The sequence below is a fragment of the Panthera leo genome, chromosome F2, assembly GCF_018350215.1.
Source record: "Panthera leo isolate Ple1 chromosome F2, P.leo_Ple1_pat1.1, whole genome shotgun sequence".
NCBI lineage: Eukaryota > Metazoa > Chordata > Mammalia > Carnivora > Felidae > Panthera > Panthera leo.
Genome location: NC_056695.1, coordinates 64,928,683 through 64,936,189, shown reverse-complemented (window position 1 = coordinate 64,936,189; position 7,507 = coordinate 64,928,683). Strand labels below are relative to the sequence as shown.

Here is a 7,507-nt window from a genome sequence, read left to right as displayed (position 1 = left end):
ACCATAAAACAGATCTCAAAACATTTAAAATAAATGAAATCACACAGAATGTGTTTTCTGCTACAATGGAGTCAAACTAGAAATTGATAACAGAAAGGGAAGAAAATAACCAAACATGTGGAAACTAAACAATATACTTTTAAATAATCCATGGGTCAAAGAGGAACTTTCAAGGTAGATAAGAAAATATACTGGATGGAATGAAAATAAAAATACAGCATATCAAAGCATGTGGGGAGTAGTTAAAATGGTGTTGAGAGGGAAATTTACAGTGTTCTACATGCATGCTTTAGAAGAGAAGAAATATCTAAATAAATATGAGAAATTTTTAAAAATTCTTACATAGTAATTTAGATTAATTTATAAGTTCTTATAATTCCAATAGTTGCTACTTTATTTTATTACTACTAATTTACAAGTTTATATGACTAAGAGACAAAAAAGGATATTGCTAACTGACAAAATAAATAACAAATAAAAAGTATAGGAAACACAGAAGTACCTATAAGTTTACTACTAAACAGAATAAAGTAGCAACTGATATTAAATTGCTATTGTGGCTTTCATTTGGTGTGTATCACCCATCATTTCAAATTTCTGTTAGCTTTTTTTCTTAAAAATTTCTTTTGCTTGGCTTTTTTGTTTGCAAAAATGTGTCTGTTTAGGGAAAAAATGGTAGAAATGTGTGTGTGTGTGTGTGTGTGTGTGTGTGTGTGAGATAGCCAAAATGGAAAACTAGCTTTTTATGTGAGTAAACTTCATACATTTATGCTTATTATATTGCCATTTTAAAATATAATTAGACTTATTTTTACCTCTGGTTTCATATATTCTATTTATCATACAATTATATTTGTGGAAAGAAAAATGACATTTTTTTTTATAACATTGGGTTTTTAAAAGTTTTTATTAAATCCAGCTGAGTTTTTAAAAAAGTAAATTCTGGGGTGCCTGGGTGGCTCAGCCAGTTAAGTGTCCGACTTCAGCTCAGGTCATGATCTCACGGTCCATGAGTTGGAGCCCCACATCAGGCTCTGTGCTGACAGCTCAGAGCCTGGAGCCTGTTTCAGATTCTGTCTCTCCCTCTCTCTGACCCTCCCCCGTTCATGCACTGTCTCTCTCTGTCTCAAAAATAAATAAACATTAAAAAAAAAAAAAGTAAAGGGGCACCTGGGTGGCTCAGTCGGTTAAGCGGCTGACTTCCGCTCAGGTCATGATCTCGCGGTCCGTGAGTTTGAGCCCCACGTCAGGCTCTGTGCTGACAGCTCAGAGCCTGGAGCCTGTTTCAGATTCTGTGTCTCCCTCTCTCTGACCCTCCCCTGTTCATGCTCTGTCTCTCCCTGTCTCAAAAATAAATAAAACGTTAAAAAAAAAAAAAATTTAAAAAAAGAAGTAAATTCTATGCCCAACGCACGGCTTGAACTCAAGATCCCGACGTCAAGAGTCACATCCAAGTGAACCATCCAGGTGCCCCAGAAAAATGACATTTTAGATTTGTGCACTTTGCATACTTCACATTGGTGCCTCTGTGTGGAATTAATGTATGATCAGAAGACCTGTTTATAAATACTGAGAACCTGAACAATGGACTGGTAGGTGAGATACAAAAGGGAGATTAGATTTGAGAAATGTATAGAAAATAAAAGTAAAACAACTTGAATCTTAGTTGAATGAGGGAAGTGGCAGACAAAAAGATTACTTCACGAGCTCTAGCTGGGAGGACTTACCAGAGGGTGTCAGCATACAACCCAAGTATGGAGTACAGTTGCCCCGAATGTGCCATTCCTCTCCCTGTAGATCCAGTCCCCTAGGGGCTCGTTGGAAAATTACACTTTCCACCCCTTTGATGTCAGCTTTGTCCACGTGACTTGTTTAAACCAATGAACTGGGAGCAAAAGCGTGGTGTCACTTCTGAGCAGAAGCGGCCCAAATCCAGCCTCCTCTGCCACCTTCTCTTCCTTTGAATGTCCCAGGCAGGAGCTGTTCTCTCAGCCTGGACACCAAAGTAAAGAGCCATGAAGCAAAGCCTCAGTCAATGACACAAATACATTGAGAAATAACCTTTGCTTTCATAAGTCACTGTGATTTGGGGTCTTTTTTGTACCGTAGTATAACTTAGCCTCAGCTGACTAATATATGCCGATGAGTTTCCTTATTATCCTGTCAGAACATGTTATTTCTATGAGCCATAGGTATTGACGCCACTTTTTCTCGTACACTCAAGACTTGCATGAATGGGATGATATATAGCAAGTGAATAAAGGTTTAGAATATTTGAAATTGGGACTGCCTAGTAAATCCTCCCTATATGGTCAATTTACTTAAAGAATGTGGATATATGGGTGGGTGGGGAGAAAGAGTTTATATATATCTGTATATATTTCTTTATATATTATGTTTATATTATTATACACATTTATATTATGTATTATATATAATTATATTTATCTCACCTTAATGATATTATTTGTATAGCAACAGAAAACATTTTTGTTAGTCTCTACAAAGAATAGGAATATGTGTGAAAGTTAAGAATTAGCACAGTTTATGCCAATTTGTTTAAACAATTATTTTTAAACCACAATCATTTTTCCCCACTGATCCTAATGTCACCATTTCCCCCCAAAATAAAAACTTTTAGCCTTTTAGATTATAGCCTATATTTCAAAATATAAATAGGAATATTTGGAGACAGACAAAAGAGGAAAGAACCTTTGGAGACTGATCTAATCGTACTTGGGTGAGTTACTGTAGATGTTTGAGGATGATTAAAATTTCATCTATCAAAATAAAAATAAGCCGGGCACCTGGGTGGCTCAGTCGGTTGAGCATCCGACCTCGGCTCAGGTCATGATCCCATGGTTTGTGGGTTCGAGCCCCACGTCGGGCTCTGTGATGACAGCTCAAAGCCTGGAGCCTGCTTCGGATTCTGTGTCTCCCTCTCTCTCTGCCCCTCCCCTGCTCATGCTGTCTCTGTCTCTGTCTCTGTCTCAAAAATAAATAAAACATTTAAAAAATAAATAAAAATAAGCCAATGACAGTTATTGTTCAAGAATAATGTTTTGTAGAAGATATAAACATTAGACTCCCTTTTTTCCTTGCTCCTTCCCTCCTTTTATATAAATATATATATTTTTTAGGATCTACATATACCGGGCAGTGTGCTAGATGCTAGGGATTAATCAAAGAATAGGGCAGAGCCTGTCCCTGACTAAAATGAATTACATGTTTTAAATAGGCAGGACACATTCCTTCCTCATCTAAACAAGGCACAAGAGGGGCGCCTGGGTGGCTCAGTCGTTTGAGCGTCCAGCTTCAGCTCACGTCACCATCTTGTGGTTCGTGGGTTCGAGCCCTGAGTGGGGCTCTGTGCTGACAGCTCAGAGCCTGGAGGCTGCTTTGGATTCTGTGTCTCCCTCCCTGCCCCTACCCTGCTCGTGCTCTGTCTCTCTTTCCCTCTCAAAAATAAACATTAAAAAATTATGCAAAAAAAAATAATAAACAAGGCACAAGATTTTCAACAAACTTGCAATCTTCACCGAGAAAAGCCAAGTCACCCTCAGGTGTAGCTGGCCAGTTAGAGGCCACTGAAGAAACAGAAAGTTGTTGGCCTTCTCCAATTTGGGTTTTCCCACTGGCAAAAGGAGAGACCGCCTGTATAAACAGTGATTCCAAGAAGCCAATGCCTGTGGCAGAGTACTTTATTAAGTGAAATGGTGGAAAGCCATTATTTAGTTAAAAGGCAAAACGGAGCATTTGAGAAGACACTGGACTGGAGCAGAAACAAAGCGTGGGGTTCCTTCTGCAAGTCGGGTAACCTTGGGCAAATCATGTCTTCTGAGTTCAAGTTCTTCGTCTGCGAAACAGAAGTAACGAGATCAGTTTTATCTTCTCATAGCGTTGTTAGGAATATCAAATAGACACAGGTAATGTTCACTGCAAATGTATCTTGCTCTTTTTATTTAAAAATTATTTATTTATTGTTTATTTTAGAGAAAGCCGATGTGCATGTGCGAGCCGGGTAGAGGGGCAGAAGGAGACAGAATCCTGTGCGGGCTCTGCACGGAGCCCAACACAGGGCTTGATCCCATGACCCTGGAATCATGACCTGAGCTGAAGTCACAGGTTGGACCCTCAACAGACTAAGCCACCCAAGGTGCCCTTTGCTCCTTTTATTTTAAATCTTACCATTTCCTTCTCCACCGCCTTTTCCTGCAGTTTTTGTCTATGTAAACAAGTAGCATAAGTCTGGGTTGGCTCCTCCCAGAACATCTAATACTACTGCATTAGGTCCATCATATTATAGGTCAGTCAGTAGCCAATATTTTTTTAATATCTATTATTTTTAAGGCTTCACATCAAGTGCTCCAAGAGACACAAAAGTGAATGGCACAACTGCTTTGGCATGACAGAAACTCTAGTTTTTGCTTTGGTTTGTTCTTAAGATTTTATTTTTGAGGGGCGCCTGGGTGGCTCAGTTGGTTAAGCGGCCAACTTCGGCTCAGGTAATGATCTCATGGTCCGTGAGTTTGAGCCCCACGTCAGGCTCTGTGCTGACAGCTCAGAGCCTGGAGCCCGTTTCAGATTCTGTGTCTCCCTCTCTCTGACCCTCCCCTGTTCATGCTCTGTCTCTCTCTGTCTCAAAAATAAATAAACGTTAAAAAAAAAATTTTTTTTTTAAAAGATTTTATTTTTGAGTAATCTCTATACCCAATGTGGGGCTCAAACTTACAACCCTGAGGTCAAGAGTTACAGGCTCTATGCTTGAGCCAGCTGAGTGCCCCCAGAAGCTCTAGTTTTAAGAATTTATCCCAAGGGATGGGGCGCCTGGGTGGCTCAGTTGGTGAAACATCCGACTCTTCATTTCAGCTCAGGTCATGATCTCAGGGTCATGGGACGGAGTCCCATGTCAGGATTGTGCTGGCAGCATGGAGCCTGCTTGGGATTCTCTTTCCCTCTCTCTCGGCCTGCCCCATTCAAAATCAATAAATAAACTTAATAAAAAAAAAAAAAAGAAGAAGAATCTATGCCAAGGGGATAATGGTACACGACTGAAAAGGTTTAAAATGGAAAACATGTCTTACAATATTTTTGTAATAGATAACGGAGAATAAAATAAACTATTAAGCAAAAGAGATTGGTTAAATATGTTCTGAAGTATTAGTAGCATAGAATAATAAGCAGTCATTTAAAAAGACTACGTAGATCGCTGTAACAATTGAAAAAAAAGGTACAAAAAATAAATGTTCCTCTTTTTGTAACTTCTATACATCAATCCATGTATCTATATGAAAAGATTGGCAACACTTCTGAGTGTCAATTCTCTTTTTACACTCTCTTGTGGTGTGATTCACTTACAACAAATAAGCATCATTTCTACAAAAACAATAAAGCTATTTTTTTAAATCTTTAATATTTATTTATTTTTGAGAGAGAGAAAGAGACAGAGTGTGAGCAGGGGAGGGGCAGAGAGAGAGGGAGACACAGAATCGGAAGCAGGCTCCAGGCTCTGAGCTGGACAACGGGGCTCGAACTCACAAACTGCCAAGACCATGACCTGAGCTGAAGTCAGACACTAACTGACTGAGCCACCGAGGTGCCCCCAAGAAAGCTATTTTCAAAGAACTGAAAGAAAGTGAATGCCATAGGACTAGGCTTCAAGAATTCACAAGCAAAACTAGTGTAAACACACAACTCGTTAGGGATAAGTGTGATGAAAAGAACAGCGTGGAGTCTCATAAAGATAAAGGGAGATGAATAAGGACATCAAGCCAGGCAGAGATAGGAAAAGTATTTTTATTTTATTGTTAATTTCATTATATTTATTTTATTTTATCTTATTTTAGAGAGGAGGGAGGGGCAGAGAGAGAGGGAGAGAGAATCCTGAGTAGGCTCCTCATTGTTAGCACGGATCCCACAATCCTGAGATCATGACCTGAGCTGAAATCAAGAGTCAAATGCTTAACCCACTGAGCCACCCAGGTGCCCTTGAAAAAGTATTTTAGGCAGAAAGGACAAATAGAGGGGTATCTGGGTGCCTCAATCAGTTAAGTGTCTGACTTCAGCTCAGGTCACGGTCTTGCAGTTTGTGAGTTTGAGCCCTGCATCAGGCTCTGTGCTGACAGCTCAGAGCCTGGAGCCTGCTTCGGATTCTGTGTCTCCCTCTCTCTGCCCCTCCCCCACTAATGCTGTCTCTCTCTCTCTCTCTCTCTCTCTCTCTTTCTCTCTCTCTCGCTCTCTCTCTCAAAAATAAATAAACATGAAAAAAAATTTAAAAAAAGAAAAGAAAGGACAAACAGAGTAAGTTATTGGGATGGAAACATGCTCTAACTTGCTTACCATAAGTACACTGTTGTCAAAGAACAAAAAGTCGGTCGAGGAAATCTGAAGATCTAATTGTCTTTATTAAATGATTCATGAGTGGGGCAGCGTCCCATCTAGCAAGCAGAGGGGAGCTCTGAGGAGGTGTAAAAACAGAAGGTTTTCATAGGAAGGAGGTTGTTAACAAAAGAAGTTAACGAAAGAAAAGACTGTTCCAGACAAGGCCACATTCCTTTAGGGAGAAGGGCAAGGGTCTTATTAGATGGATTACCTCATTTTTGGGGGAGATGGAGAGGGCCCGTGTGATAGATTGCCTCATTGGTACTGATCAGAAAATTCTTGACTGACCCCCTAAGACATATATTTCTGCGGGAGGCTGAAACTGCAATTAGGTTAGGTATGATGCCCAGATTTGGTGACTTAGCCTAAGTAACACCATTTTGGACCTGTGGTTTTCTTTCTAACACTGTAAATGGAAAAGTTCGCTATCAGGTTGGAAAGTTTAAGGCCATATCAGACGAAGAATTTGGGCCTTTGCTGAGCTGACAATGAAAAGTGGTGATATTTTAGGTGAATGATATACTCACAGATTGCATGGCATAAAATTTTAGTCTTGCGTGGATGCCTTGGTGTAGCTCCTGGCAGTACAACACTTAGAGGAAAGACCTTATTTCTGAGCCTATTCCCAGGGCTAACAAAAGCTTCCACCCTTGGAGGTCAGGGGTCCGAGGAAGGATGCTGTGGTACCTGATTTCAGGAACAGTGGATGCACTTGGCCGTGTAAGCTGGTACTCCTACAATACATGTGTTCAAGGCCCCTGTCACCAGCTAGACCACAAGACCTGACATATACTGTCCACTTTCTTGTACTCACTAATGTTTGTCCCACATTTGCCTTAATCCCTTTTCTCCAGCTTAACTCTTAGCTCAGGCAAATGGAACCAGAAACCACCTCTCAGGTGATGGCAACTGCCCTGACAAGGTCTCCAGCTGGCCCAGACCACCCAGACTTACTTACTTACTTTCTTTCTTTCTTTCTCTCTCTCTCTCTCTCTCTCTCTCTCTCTTTCTTTCTTTCTTTCTACATTTATTTATTATTGAGAGACAGAGAGACACAGAGCATGAGCAGGGGAGAGGTAGAGAGAGGGGGAGACACAGAATCTGAAGCAGGCTCCAGTCTCTAAGC

The 7,507-nt window shown here is 40.3% G+C and overlaps 1 long non-coding RNA gene across 1 annotated transcript; it reads right to left on the bottom strand.

Annotated features, from left to right (window-relative positions):
• Positions 1 to 3,683: 3,683 nt before the first annotated feature.
• LOC122211283 lies at positions 3,684 to 7,298 on the bottom strand. Its single transcript, XR_006198588.1, has 3 exons — positions 6,909 to 7,298; positions 6,340 to 6,457; positions 3,684 to 3,856 (listed from the first exon to the last, which is right to left on the bottom strand). It is a non-coding gene; the product is annotated as an uncharacterized LOC122211283 (long non-coding RNA).
• Positions 7,299 to 7,507: the final 209 nt, after the last annotated feature.